Source organism: Stegodyphus dumicola, chromosome 10 (genome assembly GCF_044657685.1).
Source record: "Stegodyphus dumicola isolate Sdum_Otavi_A_Nest chromosome 10, ASM4465768v1".
Lineage (NCBI taxonomy): Eukaryota > Metazoa > Arthropoda > Arachnida > Araneae > Eresidae > Stegodyphus > Stegodyphus dumicola.
In genome coordinates, this window is record NC_140777.1 from 88,154,736 (window position 1) to 88,172,977 (window position 18,242).

The 18,242-nt window shown below is 32.5% G+C and overlaps 1 long non-coding RNA gene across 6 annotated transcripts in view; it reads right to left on the bottom strand.

Moving 5' to 3' along the window:
• LOC118194396 (uncharacterized) overlaps positions 1 to 18,242 on the bottom strand; it is a 1,067,480-nt gene that overhangs the window by 40,314 nt on the left and 1,008,924 nt on the right. For all 6 annotated transcript variants that reach the window (XR_015043453.1, XR_015043456.1, XR_015043455.1 and 3 more), the window contains one exon: positions 5,788 to 5,966. This is a non-coding gene — a long non-coding RNA (uncharacterized LOC118194396). The remainder of the gene's footprint in view (positions 1 to 5,787; positions 5,967 to 18,242) is intronic.

Genomic DNA, 18,242 nt, shown 5'->3' on the forward strand with positions numbered 1-18,242 from the left:
AGTAGTACTACTACTAATTACTACTTCTACCACTACTACTTCTACTACTAGTAGTAGTTAGTATTAGTAGAAGTAGTAGAAGTTTTTTAGAAGTAGAATTAGTAGTACTCTTCTACTACTTCTACTACTATTAACTACTACTACTAGAAGTTATAGTAGTTAATAGTAGTAGTAGAAGTAGTGGTACTTCTACTACTACTCCTAACTACTACTTCTAACTACTACTACTAGTAGTAGTTAGTAGTAGTAAGTAGCAGTCGTAGTAGAAGTAGTAAAAAAATTAGTAGTACTTACTACTACTACTAACTACTACTAAGACTACTACTTCTACTAGCAGAGGAAGTAGTAGTAGTTAGTAGTAGTAGTAGTAGTAGAAGTATTTTTACTACTAACTACTTCTACTTCTACTCGTACTAGTAGTAGTTAGTAGTAGAAGAAGAAATAATAGTAGTAGAAGACTACTACTATTACTTCTACTATTAGTACTTCTACTACTACTAGTAGTAGAAGAAGTAGTAGTAGTAGTTTGTACTTATTAGTAGTAGAGTTAGTGGTACTTCTAACTACTACTTCTACTACTACCACTACTACTACTAACTACTATTTACTACTACTACTTCTACTACTACTAGTAGTAAGTAATAGTAGTAATTAGTAGTAGTTAATAGTCGCAGTAGTAGTAGGTTGTAGTTGTAGTTAGTCGTAGTTATTAGTAGTAATTATTAGTTAGTAGTTATTATTATTATTATTATTATTAGTAGTAGTAGTAGTAGCAGCAGGAGCAGCAGCAGTAGTAGTAGTAGTTGTTGTTGTTAATTGTAGTATTAAAACGGAGGACGTTTCCACTATCCCTCTACCATTGTGGTTAATCGGCTCTGCCCATGTCCGCCCTTATCTAGTATTTATTAATAAATGAAAGGTTTTTTTACATTGCCGTATAGTGTGCCATATAGTGCCGTATAAAAAAATAAATAAAAATAAAAATCTTAAAGTAGTACTTTATAGGCCTTCATGAAGTGTATCTTTGTGAGATACACCCCATGCAACAGAGTAAACATTTGAAAAAGAGAGTAGGAGATCCTTGTTCTTTGGAGCACTCTGTAGCGACATTAGGTTATTTCGAAGCAGGAGAGATGAAAAATGAGCAACGCCTTCGCCTGGAATCGAACCACGGACCTCTGGAATACGTGCCCAGAGTGCTGACCACTACACTGCGAAGGCATGCTAAGAAGGCGGGCGAAATACCTTATAACTCTAAGTCAAAATTGCTGTAAAGCTTAGACAAGATGGTCCTTGTTTGCTTTGCTTTGCTTAAATAAAATAATCTAAATAATCTAACAAATCCAAAAATAAAGTATAAATTACATAAACTGTTTAATATAAAATGATAGCCCCATATTGTAAATTTTAGTTATTAGCATATAGATAATTAGTTACAATAAAAGAAGCGATGGTTATGTGAATGAAGTAAAATTCATGGACGATTCCTTGAGGAAACATTTTATGATATTTACGATTAACATTATTCCCATTCATCATACACCTTGAAGGAAAAACCGCAGAATATCAATTTAGTCAACCATACTCTCTGTGGGGAACCCAGGCCAGTTCTCAGTGCTAAACCAAAGTTAAGAGACAACAAAACTTAATATAAGGACTAATATTACTTCATGTATATTAAAATGAAGAACTGTATTAAAAGTTTATAAAAATAATCAAATTTTCGTGGATGATTTCTTATCGAGCTCTTCTACAAGAGGTAAAAAAAAAATTAGCCCTGAAATAGGTATTAGTCTTGAAAGGGCTTTTGCATCGATTCACTATAAAAAGGATATAACTTTTCAAATTGTTGCCACCAAATATTATTCTCCTCTATTGTAGTTCAAGAACTCAAACAAAGAAGAATCTGCAGCTGTGTATTTTCCTCGCATTCTGAAAATACGACGGTACCGAGATGAAACAAATTTTGAATAGCGTAGTCCTCCACTGCAAAAAGTGCACCTAGAAGTCCTACTTTTAAATTCTGAATTCGTTTTATTATTTCCTATTTTATAAAACTTTAAGGAATTTTTAACCAGCAAACTCAACGATCTGAAAGTGAGCAGTGGCTACACCACGGAATACAACACTTTTATCTCCAGCGCGCCAGACTGTCTATCGGAAATTCTAAAGATAAGCTGTTTTTAAATATTTTATGATATCGCTGGTGAAAAGAATTTTATATGGCGTAAATGCGATATTTAATTAATAAACTAATCACATTAAAAAGATAATAATAAAAAAAAATGTTAGCTATCTGACTATGGAAACTGAATATTGATGTACTAAACGGAGAAAAGATAAAAAATGCATACTAACACTTGACACTGAATCACAAATTCTGAAAATATGCTGCTATGCAGCTTTTAAAAATTTTTAATCCAAAGGGGCTTTGTCCCTGAAGGACTTATTTTCGTTTTGCGATTTTGCGTTGGTTCACTATAAATGACCGTTTCACTTTTCAAACTGTTGCCACCAAATGTTAGAGTCCTGCATTATATTTGAAGAAATTAAATAATGAAAAATCTGCATAAATGCATGTATATTTCTCGCATTGTGACAAAACAACGGTACATAGAGCCATCGAATTTTGAATGACGTAATCCTACTGCGAATAGAGGCATGTGGAAGCGCAAATTTGAAATTTGGAATTTGATTTATTATCGATTTCATATTTTGTAAATCTTTAATGAATTTTTTATTAACAAACTCAAGGATTTCGAAGCGAGTGATGGCAACGTTGTACGGAAAAAATATTTTTATCTCCAGCGCTCGAGAAATTCTAAAGATATGCTCAATTTAAAAGAAAAATATTTTGCGATATTGCTCTTGAACTGAATTTTATGGTTTAAGCGCGAAGAATGTGATATTTAATAAATAAAGCTAACAGACAACATGTTAAAAAAACGCCCCTTTGGATGTATTTAATTAATTTATTTTTTTTTATTTTGGTGTTGAATTCTATGTGGCGTAAGAACGAAGAAAGTAAAGCTAAACTATTTAATAATAAATCTAAAAAGATAAAAATATTAAAAAAAAAGATTAGCAGGAGTGAATGCAATATCAAACTGGTAGAGCGCGAGCTCAGTGGAAGAATAAAAAACCTTAACAAACTCTTTTCGACAACTTAACATCTGAAATCTTTCAGAATTTTTTTTCTTTCATTATCTCGTGAAACTATTTGTACATTACAGATCTAGCATTTTAAATATTCTATAATGTCTCTTTTATGACAAAACATTCAGAATAACTTTCTTTCAAATAAACGAGTTATATACGTTCCGGAAAAACATAATATAGCGTGCTAAGTATTTATTAATTCAAAGGGTCTGTCCATCCATCCAAACCATCCAAAGTTGAATAAAGTAATCCTACACTCGAATATGGACATCTGAAAGCCGGAATTTGTTTTATTATCTATTTCGTATTTTGTAAGGCATTTACGAGTTTTTGATTAAGAAAGTCGACGATTTCAAATCAAGCAATGGCAACACTGTACGAAAGTAATAAAAAAAATCTGATGTGTACACCACATGACTTCCTTGTACGGAATATTAAATTATACGCATTTTTTCTGGCATTTCGTTTAAACTTATTGGATTGAATTAAATCTACTTCGCCGACAGTGCATAAACCGCAGTAGAATAAATTCATTCTTTAAAATTCACTCTATTTGTTTACCATAGCGACACTCTGGCGCTAGGTTCACTTAACAGTATTATATTTCATTCATATTATAACTCAGAATGCAAAAAATTCATATCATTTAAAGAATTATCTAAACGTTGCCACATGTTCTGTTCAAATACTATAATAAAGCTGGAACAATGTATAAAAGAAATTAAGCAAACAAAACAAAAAAGGAACAGTTTTTCACAGACTACTGAGTATTTCTCATTCAATTAATTCAGTTCTCACTTCATGAGAAGGCAAAAATACATAAAAACTCAAAATATCTAATTAAAAATTACGAAGTAAATCTTAAACGCTTATTTCCTCTAAAAAATTACAGAAAGGATTAAGCATGATTTAATTGGCAATAATAAATAAAGGCGTTATCTTTGTCGTTGCGAAGCTAAGTTTCTCTAGATTGCCAACAAATCCACTAGTCTGCTGTTTCAAACGTAAACAATCAATGGCCGCCGTGAAAAAAAAGCTTAACGGCACTTAAACAACTTTAAAATTGTTGATAATTCTAAAAATATTGCATACAGATTTACTAAAGGCATAAAAACCTTAACCGGAAGATAAAAACAACATAATTCAATCATTTTTGAAGCAAAAAATGTACAATTTACAAACATATACGGGTAAAGAAACTGAGATCACTGAACCGGGTAACGGAGTGAATATATATATATATATAAATATATTTATATACGTTTGGTGCGGCCGATTGGAATAAAAATACGAGGTGCACATCTGCATGTTATAGCAGTCCTATATACAAAATTTCAACGTTCTGAGGCTACTCGTTTTTGAGTTATGCGAGATACGTACGTACGTACGATCGTACAGACGCCACGAAAAATTCTCTACAGAATTCATTTTAAAGCAGTTTTGTACTTTTTTTAGAGGGGGAAAAATGTCTTTTATTCTGTCCTTACGTACCGATATCACGCAAAAGCATCGTTAAATTGCATTCGAAAGCGGTCAAAATGGTTATTTTCGTTGAAATATGCTGCCTGAAACATTTCGCGATTACAATACTTCCTTTTTACTTCGTACAAGGAAGTAAAAATTATCTCTAGCGCACGAGACTGTGTATCGGAAATTCTAAAGATATGCTCTTTTTAAATTATTTTGCGATATTGCTGTTGAATTGAACTTTATGGTTTAAGTGCGAAGAACATGTTATTTAATAAATAAAGGTAACACACAAAACTTTAAAAAAAAAGCCCCTTTAGGCGTAATATAAAATCTGAAAACTTTCAGATTTCTTTTATTACTTTATTTAACAAATTAATTTATCAGTTTCCTTATTTACGTATGCTGCGTGAATATCATTTTATATTCAACACGCACTGAGTGCTATCCGTATTTTTATAAATAACGTATTTAAATCACAAAAGTGTTATCCGCGAATACGGTGGTCCTGTTGCCTGATTAAAATTTTAGTGTATAATTTCCATAAGAGAAAATTGATTGAGCCAAAATTCCTGTATCGAACAAATTTTGTTTGAAATAGTAATACAAAGATTTACATTTGTAGAGACATGAAAAATGTGCAATGCCCTCCCCGATTCTCGAACCTGGACCTCTCGAATACGCGCCGAGTGTGCTAACCGTTTTGCACCACGAAGGTTTGCAGAAAGGAGGGAGAAAATTCCCCCCCCCTTTAAAGGGCGATTTGGGATTAGGAGTCGCCAATCACCATAGTGGTGAAGAATCATCATCCACTACCTTTTAGTTTGGACGCCATTGTAGAGCAATTAGGATTTTTTGAAGGCCTCTCGAATACACGGCGATTGTGCTACCGTTACACCACGAAGGCCAGCTGGACGGAGGGTGAAAATACCTCGTACATTAACTGATCATTTGTAATATATAAATATTTTCGCATAATTCCTAAATCTTGTGTCTTATTTAACAATTGTGTCTTATTGGTATTATCAGGTTACATTATAAATCTCCTGAATATGGTGCTATATCACACAAACAATGATTTTATTCTTACCCCTCATCACTACTAAGCTAACTATCGACACTGAAAGCCAATCACAACAGTTAGAAACAAATATTACTTACCTTTCCTTATCTAAATTATGCTCCCTTCGATTTGTTTGCTCTGGAGAGGGGTAAAGATGATCAGATTGCAGATTGCTTTTCCCTAAAAGTGGCCCCTTGCAGCTCTTTGAGTTGAGTTCTTCCAAGTCCTGGCAGCTGTATCTTCAAATCATCTGTCAATGGGTGGCTTCTCCACGCATCTGCGAACACAGGAGCGTGGGTTGTTTTTTAATCTTGGCAAGATACAGGATTAACAAGAAAGGATTTCAACTTGATGCGATGATAGCGATTTTATCAAACAAAGATTTTGTTAGCTCGCTTGTAGTGGTAATGATGTAACAGTTTTGATGATCTATGATCACGCCAAGGTGTGACATTGCAAGCTAATATTATCGTATGTCATTTTAATCACCATTTGCGTTAGGTGCAATCCATTTCATACTTCTTACATCTGATACCAGAGATAGAGAGGGGTTTGCAATTGCAATAATTGCAAACCCCTCTCTATCTCTGGTATCAGATGAATGCAGAGTTGATATCTCTGGTATCAGCTCTGCATTATCATGGAGCTTAGTAGCCGACATAACACTATCGTTTCTTAAAGCCACGTGTAAGCGTGGAATTGCGTACTTGACAATAAAGCATGTCAATTGAAGTTTGAAGTTGAGAATGGGGACGACAATGAAAAATGAGACAATGTATGATGAAAGCGAAATGAAAAGGTACACTCTGCACGAATGAGACAGTTCCATATCTCTCGTTCTACCGGGCCGATTCACGAAATTTTACTTAAGTTTTTAATATCTCTAAAGCTCGACTTAAGATACATATTATATATACCATTGTTCTAACATACGTATTTTGACACACAACCCGATTTTTTTTCTCAAATGACATATCGATTTATTTCCACGTTTCGATGACGACCCACATTATTTCTAAATACTAAACTTTTATGAAATTTGATGAAAATCTTACCGAGAAATTCAAGAGGACTATTGTTTTCGTTTTGTTAGTCCAAAGGGGCTTTGTCCCTGAAGGACTATTGTTTTCGTTTTGCGATTTTGCGTCGGACTCATAAACGTCGGTTCACTTTTCAAACTGTTGCCACAAAATGTTAGAGTCCTGCATTATATTTGAAGAAATTAAATAATGAAAAATCTGCATAAATGATTGTCCATTTCTCGCATTGTGATAAAACAATGGTATATAGAGCCATCGAATTTTGAAAATGACGATATCCTACTGCGAATATGGGCATCTGAAATCCCAAATTTGGAATTTGTTTTATTATAGATTTTATATTTTGTAAAACTTTAACGAATTTTTGATTTACAAACTCAATGCTTTAAAAGCGAGAAATGGCAACGTTATATAGAAAAAAAAATACTTTTATCTCCAGCTCGCGAGACTGTGTATATCGGAAATTCTAAAGATATGCTTAATTTAACATTATTTTGCGATATTGCTCTTGAACTTAATTTTATGGTTTAAGTGCAAAGAACATGATATTTAATAAATAAAGGTAACACTCAAAACGTTAAAAAAACGCCCCTTTGGACGTAATTTAAAATCTGAAACATTTCAGATTTTTTTTTTTTTTCGGTTTGGCCAAGAACAGTTCACTCCACAAAATTCGTAATTTATGGTAACCTACTTCCCTTTTCCTTTCATTGTGCACGAGCGAGAAAAAAGGTGCATAGTTCATTCTTTAATAATTTTCTGTCTATTATATATTTTAATCGTAGGTCATATTTGCTTTATTCATAAAGCATATTTGGCGTTATTATTGCTTAAAACAAAGATGCCAAATTTGAAAATGTGCCAGTTTGTAAATTCACGTACATGTCAAGAAGTTTTGAAAGAAAAACTGTAATTGTTTGCAGGTATGCTTAGAGAAACATCTGCTTAAAATGATGATAAAATTTTTATAGGTTATAATTCAAAAATGTTTTCGAAAGTTTTTAAAAATTACTGAAAAATACAAATTTTAAAGACAAATCAGAAAATAACTGCGAATTTTATTCGCATTGAATCTAAATTTTGAACTGTGAAAGAAAGAATCAAGTTTAGCAGGGAAAAAAAAAGGATATATTAATGAATATATAACGAAATTCAATTAACACTAAGGAGCTAAAATTGAGGGAGCTAATTTTTTTAAAAAATTCACGTTCGATTTTTACAAAACTTGGGACTGTGGCATAATTTGAATCGTAGAATCAAAATATAGAAAAAAATATTGTTACGAAATGTACAAGCGCGGTAAAATGACTTCCCCGCAAAGCAGTTTTAGGGTTGCCATAAAATGGCAATTGAAGGCAGGGTTGCCACATTTGGCGAGAAATAACCCATTTGGTGACAAAATAGGCGATATACCATGGACGGATGGAGAAACTTCTGGAACGAATTCTTACCGGTTTAACTCAGAATGTTCTCGAACATAAGCCGAAAGCTATAGAAACCCTGCTGGTCCCCAGTCAGTTAGAGAGTGTGCCTCGTCTAGTGTGCGAGTTAGTGTGTCTCGAGTTAGTCCATGCGGAGTCGATCGAGTTGACAGATGGGCAGGGAGTGCCGAGTGGGTCGTCGAGTGCACCGAAAGAGTCTCCTAGTGTATCGCGGTTAGTGCATCGTCGAGAGAGCGTGTTGAGTTCCGGAAACGACTGAACCGAAGAGTCTGGAGCTGTGCTCTGTGTGTCGTCGAGTGCATCGCGAGTTGTTCACGTGGAGAGTCTCGAGAGTACGTGGAGTTCCGAGAACGACCGAGCAGAGTCGGGAGTTGTACTCTGGTGCTTTGCAGTGAAGCTGTCTCCACCATGATAGCTTGATAACCTGAAAGCCATGTCGCTGATCGTGTCAGCGTGTACAGTTCGACGACTGTAAACGAGATTTTGGAGCTATCCTGATTGATCTCGACCAATAAAGTGTGTTTCGATACTTCATCAAGTGTCGTCGTTATTCACTCCAAATCCACACAAACCCCGTTAGAACGTTAAGAAAGAAAATAAGGTAACAACTGGTGTCAGAAAAGAAAAATCGCAACAATATGATATCACTTCAGAAAAAGTCGGATTTTGTGTCAAAATACCTATGTTACAACAAGGCTATATATAAATCTAATATATATCTTAAGCCGCACTTTCAAGAAATGAAAAACACAAGTTTGTCAGTCAGTCCATTAGAACGGGAGATATAGAAATGTTCTTGTGTGTTTGTGCTTTAAAAGGAGACGCTGATGAGAATGTAATTGTGAAAGTGATTTGAAACTGAAACTGATAGGTTGGAGAAAAGGGGAGAAAATTTCGAATATCGCTAAAGATGAGCAATTTTGCAAGAAAAATATAAAATGCTGAAAAACGATTGAAAATTTTCAAAATGTTTAATTCCCTTCCCTGCAAAATATACGTGCACAATGGGACTTGCATACGTACATAATATCTAAACAAAAACATCGTGATGCATACTTACTCTAACCTACTCCATCTATGTTTTCGATAATGATTTATTTTTTTTTTTTTCGATAATTTTTCTTTCGATAATGAATTTTGCTTATACAATTTTTTGCTTACATGCATAAAAACGGTAAAATAGTAAATTATTGTTGAATATTTTATTTTTACCCTTAACATATAATATGAGAGAGTTAATCGTGAAATGAAAGGATTTTCGAAAGCGGTCAAAATATCCAACACAGACTTCGGCGGCTTTTGTGTCCAAAGTAGTAAAAGTTATACAAATTTTACAGATTTTAGAGTTGTTGCACAAAACCGTGCCAGCAGTTTCGGGAATCCAATTTTTATTCCGATTTCTGTAAGGCAGTTATTACTGCTAAAATGTTCTTAATGCAAAAATATCTTTAGGTTCATATAGCATTATAGCGATATTAAATTTTTAAATCTCACGATTTCCTTATAATTGCAAAACGACCTACATGCAAACTTAACAGAACTGCATGATGTTCATAGTTCCGTAATAGCGCCATTTTGGGGCATCTTTGTTAATTTACTATTAACTGCTCAAAAATTAAAACAGAATAATTTAGAAAAGACTTTAAAAATTATTTCTATTAAAATGTTCTCATTAAGAATAAAAACGCAGGCCCTGAATGCATGAAATCTCATTCCATGACTGGCAGTAGAATAATTTAATTGCAAATGAGTCATGGGAAGACACTGCTTTAAGTAGACCATTAAATAGCAATAACAAGCCACAGGAATGCCTTAAATTCCTCGAACGTGAAGAACTCTTTCTGACAGCAGAACACATTTCTTTTCCGGTGTTTTTAATGGGATTTGAATGGATGAAGAGGTGGTAGAAGAGGAAAAGGGGAGAAAGAGTCCCGTTAAATTTTCACTTCTCTCATTGCGAAGACAATTTAGTGAGACGACTTACTAACCTTTTTAACCCTGGAGTTCTGTCTTTCCTGCAGAGATGTGGGGAATAATTTACACTTAATTAAGCTCGGAATTGTTTTCTGAAATAATAATAAAAAAAAAATTACATTGCCAAGTCATCTTCTAACTGCCTCGTTAAACAGCACGAGGAAAAAAAAAAAATAAAAAGAAATTTGAATACAAATAAGTTGCGAATTTGTAGCCAGAAAAAAGAGTGTATAGGATGGAGACTTAAATTATGTTTGCTTACAATTAATGTTAATTAATGTTAAATTATGTTTGCTTGACATGGGGAGAACGCCTGTAGATTATGAAGCAATAATAATATAATGCTTTTGTTATAAAAAATTATGTATCTTGTATTAAGATTAAATTATCGTTAAAAGTTTTGTTGAATTAAAATTTGCGCGAGGAATTTTTTTTTTTTTTTTTTTTTTTTTTTTTTTTTTTTTTTTTTGTAATTAAGAAAACAAATACAAAACTCCTAATGTTCCATGAAGTATTCCACTACAAGGCTTACAAATGTAAGTAAATAACTCACACTACAAGGGACTCAACAATAAAAACATAAAATCTAGGCCTGAAGAGAGAGCAAAGAAAACAGTATATATATATATATATATATATATATATATATATATATATATATATATATATATATATGTATGAAATACAAATACTATTATAACAAAAATGCTAACATATACCATTAATGATTAAACTATGCTAGTTCTCCTATAAAAGAGAATAAACCAACTTAAAATAATACAATAATAAAAATGAAAAATGCTTAAAAATAATACTGATACAAAGAAAAATAATACATCAACAGTAAAAAAAAAATCTGATGTGTACATGACTTCCTTGTACGGAATATTAAATTATATGCATTTTTTCTTGCATTTCATTTAAACTTATTGGATTGAATCAAATCTACTTCGCCGACAGCGCATAAACCACAATAGAATAAATTCATTCTTTAAAATTCACTCTAGTATTTGTTTATCATAGCGACACTCTGGCGCTAGATTCACTTAACAGTATTATATTTCGTTCATATTATAACTCATAATGCACAAAATTTATATCATTTAAAGAATAGAATTATCTAATCGTTGCCACATGTTCTATTCAAATACTATAATAAAGCTAGAATGATGTATAAAGGAAATTAAGCAAACAAAACAAAAAAGAAACAGTTTTTCACAGACAATTGATTATTTCTCATTCAATTAATTCAGTTCTCACTTCGCGAGAAGGCAAAAATACATAAGAACTCAAAATATCTAATTAAAAATTACGAAATAATTCTTAAACACTTATTTCCTCGAAAAAATTCCAGAAAGAATTAAGCATGATTTAATTGGCAATAATAAATGAATGCTTTATCTTTGTTGTTACGAAGCTAAGTTTCTCTAGATTGGAAACAAATCCACTAGTCTGTTGTTTCAAGTGTAAACAAGCAATGGCCGCCATCAAGAAAAGGATTAGGCTTAGACGCACTTAAAAAACTTTAAAATTGTTGATAATTCTGAATATATTGTATAGAGATTTACTAAAGGCATTAAGAACCTTGACCGAAAGATAAAAACAACATAATTCAATCATTTTTAAAGCAAAAAATGTACAATTTACAAACATATAAGAGTAAAGAAACTGAGATCACTGAGCCGGGTAACAGAGTGGATATATATATAAATATATTTATATACGTTTGGCACGGCGGATTGCAACAAAAATACGAGGTGCGCATCTACATGTTATAGTAGTCCTATATACAAAATTTCAACGTTCTGAGGATACTCGTTTTTGAGTTATGCGAGATACGTTCGTACAGACGCCACGAAAAATTCTCTTCAGAATCCATTTTAAAGCAGTTTTATAATTTTTTTGGAGGAAACAAGTCTTTTATTCTCTCCTTACGTACAGATATCACGCAAAAATATCGTTAAATTGCATTCGATAGCGGTCAAAATGATGTTTTCGTTGAAATATGCTGCCTGAAACTTTTTGCGATTACAATACTTCCTTTTTACTTCGTACAAGGAAGTAAAAACATCAATACATAACGTAATCATATACAGGCAATACGCAAAATAATACAATGACACGTAAAAGGTAAACAAATCCAGTCATATAAATAATAATACTAAAATTTCAAAGAACAGAGTCGCACAAGGCTGCAAAGCCCTCGAACTCCTAACAAGATCATAGAAAACAGGAGGCCAACAAATAGAGAGCTGCGCTCAACTCCCTTTGGTACACTTTCGCACAGGAAATGGTTTGCCACTCGCTTTTTTACACGGTTATCATACTGTTCTCCGAAAGGATCTTGTAGCATCATGAGAGACAGAAAATTATTTTTCCTGGAGGGATTTGCAAGCGACTCGCATTCATGTTAAACATGCAAAAATCTACGAGAAACCTTCTGCAGTCCCTCTGCCTCCAACAGCTGGCACCAGGGCAACCTACCAGGAGTCCCCGTGGCAATACCCAATAGCCGGAAGAAAGCACAAAGAAAAATTAGAGATAAAATTTGCATTCCATCTCCGCGTATTTCTTATTATTATTTTCTTTTTTAAGAACCACATTATCAACACAGCATTCATTCATTAGTTGTTGACATTGTTGGAAGTCGACAATTGTTGGATGTTCGAAACTGTAACAGCATAAACGAAACTGTATATTACCTTAATACCCATTATCAGCTAATTGTATAATCAGTCTGAAGGTACTAATGATATTACAAAGAAGGTACTGGGATGGAGTACACCGAAAGTTATCACGAGCAGACAAAACCGTACTGTCTTCCAGAAATGATAGAAGGAAGACATAAATAATCCAGTCGTCTGTTAGATGTATGTAGTTTCTTTCGAGTGAACTTTGAGGTGTGTGGTAGCTTTACGATGGACATTTTTTAAGAAATACCACAAAAAACTCGTAAAAATAGCTAAATTTGTATTGGATTTTTTGAATCCTCGCAAGAATTTGTGGATGTCAGTATGAGTTCGAAATTATTTTTTTCAAAGTTATATAAATTGCGCTGATTTTTTATTGCTTTAGAATCTTCAACACATTGAAATGTACTGGATATCGATGGAACATCACTCGGAGCTCAGAATTTGGAAGATACAGAACGCTTTCAAGGCTTTTCTTGATAACATTCTAGGCACTGGATGTTCTTGGGACAGCTTCGACGGATTGTTTATCGATCCGCCGAAGAACACCAATATGCATACCTACCACTTCTTCTGAGATATTTGAAGATAGTAGAAACTAACAAACACTATGTAACTACGAGGCACCATCGACAGTAGATTTGCGTTGAAAAGTCATCAAAAATCCAAGGGTCTGTGTCGAAGAGGGTTCAAGGCATTTTTTTTTCCTCCACTTTAAATATGTCATATATCAAAAAGCATAAGTAATTTGAAAATGCAACAGATAATTTTTTTTTTAGGATCCGTAAAGTATCAAGCTTGCAAAAATGACTAAGCAAATTTGGCTAAATAATAAAAGGAAATAAAAGTAAGACATTTAAATATAGTTTCGAACGCTTCATCCGCGACCATGAGCGCAAGCACGCATGCGCCATTCGGACAGAATTTTTCTCAAAATAAGGTTAGAAGGATGGGAACTTTCTTTTCCTCGATAATATAAATTTTCTCTTTCGGAGAAAAAAAGACTTTCACGTGACCTTTCACGTCGCAGCAAGTAATAACGTCCCTTTTGGACGAGTCTAGGTGTTTTGGCAGAATGCCAATCAAAGTTGCGTTTGAGGCGGTCGAACTATATTAGACTAATACAGTCAAGATTATTACTAAGAAGTAAGTAGCAAAGAACTAGAATTTTGATACATTGTTGATAGCAAAACGTAGAAGCCATTAAGCGTGGAAATCTTATGTAGTGCACAATAATGTAAAGAGAAGTTACAAAATTAATTAAGACAAAAGCATAATTCAATATAAGATCACAGGAAGAAAAGGCAGTTTTTAAGGAATATAAGAGCAACAACAGAAATGTAATCCAGATTTCAAAATTCTGACGTATTTTCAGTGAACACAACCCAAAAAAATATTTAAAAAAAAGAATATACAAAGATAACTTCTATATAATCAGAGGAACGGAAACTAAAAATTTAATTAAAGATTTTTGATCTGGTTTATATAGTAAATAAATTCAGCAAGAATTTGAATTAAAAAATTAAATTCATTTTGTTTTGGATTTGGTACCGATTTAATTGTGGTCATATGACACAGATCAATGACTTGCTGTGACTGTTTGACTAGACAGTAGCTGTGTACTGTTACTTACCAGGTAAAAAAGCATAATTCTAAAATTGGTAATATATATTTCCAAATTTTCTGAGTCTGCTTAAAAGCCCTTGAGTAGTGAAAATTACTTGTACTTTTTTCCCTCTTTCAGCTACGACAATCAGCCAGAAATTAATTAATTTCTTTTGTTTGGTCAGGTCAAAGTCAAATTTTCAACAGACGCCTCTTGCACTCGAAAGAGAGTTCCACAACCACTTCCTTCCCGCATTCTAAAAAATAAATTCTAAAAGTCCTCGTCTGCCACAAACTCATTCTCTCAACCGTCTCCTCCATCCTGGTCCGAATTCCAAATTCCATTCTGGATACGAAGACAGTAAAGAACATGTCTCACATGCTCGTTACTGTCTTTAACATTTTATCACCCACAACAACATAAGTTAATTCATCTTCTGGCCATTTATGTATATTATGTACATTTCCTTTTTTAAATATTTTTAATTACACCTTCTTGTCTGTGTAAATATATTTTCTCAACTTTTCTACTTATTTAACATTTTAAAATGTTTTGTAAAGATTGCATTCTGTTTATTATGTTTATAAAGATTACTTTGAATTAACATGATTAAAAGCGAGGGTGTCGGGGGACACTTTACTCGAGTAAGAAAATAATGCTCTCCTACAATAATATCTCACAATTTTAAAATTTATTTTAAATTTAACGGAACTGTCATTTTCATAATGAATTCCATATAGTACTTAAATTCATCTCACTTAAAATCTACCTACCTTAGCTTAAATTCATCTTACTAAATAATTGCTTGGCATAATTCTTACTTGAGTAAAAAACGAAACACCTTCGCATTTATTAATCATTGTTAATTGATTGGAAGGGTTGGTTTGTTCCTCTTGAAAAGTCAACCAATTTCTTATCAATGACGATAATTACTTGGTTTGCTGATTAATTATTTATATTATTAAAATGGAAGCTTTTTAAAAAATAAAAAATTATTTTCATTTTTAAAAAGCTTCCATTTTCTATTTATTCACGATTCATATTTGATGTTTCATTTTTTAAAAAAAATTCAAGATTCATTTTTAACTATAAATTACTGCATTCCACTGAAATTCTACAACCTTTATCAAAGGAGATAATGTACTAAATAATCCATTAGTAAATAAATTATTATTTTATTATTTTGCAGCTTTTGCATAAGGCAATTTATTTCCTTTAATTAATATATTTATTTATACATACACACACACAAAATAAAATGTAAGACTGATAAAGTATTCATTGAGCAGAAAAAACAAGAAATCCACCAAATTTTTGTTGTACGCCCAACATTTATATAAAACGTAATATCAATTAAATGCAACAAAATATAAACGGGTAAACCTAAGAATTGCAGCTGACTGATTAGTGTGTAAGACATTGGCTTATTATCTGAAAATGCAATTTAATAACAATTGTATAGGAAGGCATATTAAACGAATGCAAAAAGAAAACAGTATTATCTTGTGTAATAAACAATAATATTTGAATAGCAATCAATAAATAATTAAAAACTAAGGAAAAAAAGTAGTTATTAGAATTTTTGTTTCAGACGTTCGGTGAGATCTGGCAGTTTTCCCCATCTATTACATATCACATTAGAAAAGTAAAATTAAATAAATAAACAACCAAAAATATTTAAAAAAATCCTGTGAATTATAATACAACATTAACTTTTCAGCCATTAACATATATAAATGAAGAAGTCTGTGCTCTTATAGGATGCATTCGGAATTCAAATTTACATTCCAAAATGACCACTGTTAATTGAGCTCTAAGATTATTCATCTCTGGCAGCGTTAAAAAACAAATAACAAAATAAAATCAAAAATCAAAAAGGGAGGGAGAAACATAATTAAAACTAATCATTCCGCAACATGTATTTTTCTTCTTTTTAATGTTATTTTTTTCTCCACGAAATATACTATCCTACATTTCCCAGCAACCCGCCTATCTTTGGAACTACTGGGCATAAATCTCAACAGTTTTCTATCCCAGGAGAAAAAAAAAAAAAGGGATAAAAATTTTCTCTTCCTAATTATTTCCTTTTTCTTTTGCTTCCAAAACAAAAATTGTCATTATCGTCTTTCTATTTAACCATGTACCAAACGATCGCGATTCCCTACTTTCAAAAAAGAATACCGGCGCCATGTTTTGCAAACGATTTTGCAGGAAAAATGAGCATTCTTTTCATTTCCCCGCTTTTCTTAAGCTCGTTTAAATGAGATATGTATAAATATATGCATAGGGAGGGAAAAAATGGGGGAAAAGTTTAGAAAAATCTTTATCCCCCTCCGCATTATTACATATTTGTCAAAAAGAAAGTGATTCGTTATTATTAAAAACTGGACAGTGTTTTTTGTTCCATCTTTCTTTAAGGGGAGGGGTTATATTTTGATCATTTGTCTGCTATATTGTTAAAAATGAAACTCTGATTCTTTTACGACAAAGTAAGGATTCGAAGGAAGTAAAAAATGTACAATTAAACGTAGAAAACTAATGAACCTCTGTGAGTTTTCCCTTTTAATTTTATTTTTAATTCTTCTGCAAATGTCTGAGGTGAATTATTACCTTCTGTGATGTAAAGAAAATAAATACTTTTCCACGAAATGATCTTTTTTTTTTTTTTTTAATTTTTAGCACATTGTTAGTTATTTTTTACTATGTACCCCCTCTCTTTTATGGTATCTTATAGCCTATCTTTCTGAAAAAACTGCAGACTCATTAAAATGGCTTTGTTCTTTCCACTCTTTTTTATTTTCTTTTATAAATTTCTAAAAGACTTTCAACTCTTTTCTAAATTTTATAAATTTACCATAGTGGTGCTTAGTGGGATTGCTTAAACGATGTCTTTAAGACGATAGCCAAAAAGTATTATACTTTTATTCTTTCTTTTTTACGAAAGAAAAATGAAGAATGAAATTAATTTGACAGCGTCCATTTCATCGAAAAAAAGATTGCGAATTGTACAAATCAAAATAGTCGTTATTCAACTTAGTGTTGAACATATATAGTAGATTTTCAGACACAGTCACAGTTTAAGGCTGGCAGCAATAAAACGAGTCTCAAAGAACAAATATTTTTATATGCATTTTGTTTATTACAGTGCACAATGTCTAACAATTAAAGATCTAACATTATAATCTTATTCATTATTGATTTATGTGCCGCCCAGACGATACAGTGGTTAGGGGAGCCTACTGCGGTAACAAACGGCCCGGGTTCTAATTCCGGAGAACACATGGAGTTTGTAAATGTATTAGGTCTTCGCAACATGAGGGCACTCTAAATAGATTGCGAGTCGAAAGTTCTTTCGTGTGGTTTGGTCGTAGAGGAGAGGGGTGAGAGACCTTATGGTCCTTTCCTAAGGGGTGCTCTTTATGAAAACTGGGGGGGGGGAGTAGAAATCAATCTCCTTGAGGCTCTGGCAACCACTCTTCCATGGACAAGAGAATGACAGCAACTGCTTTATATGCTCCATACCGCTACTCAACACATATCTTAATAAATATATTTCTTCCAACTAAATTAAAAATAAATAATTAGCAAAATGTCGTATAACAGATTAACTGTAAGAATAAATATTGTCTGCTTGGTATTTTGAATTTGCTATTTCTGAAATCCTTTCAAAGCGGTTTACTTTAAAGTGAGATCTCACACTAGGGAATGAAAGCAATCAACAGATGTTAAATCTGCCGAGTAAGGATGATGCCTGAACACATTGGATTTTACAATGAACTCTTTGATGACTGACGCTTTTTC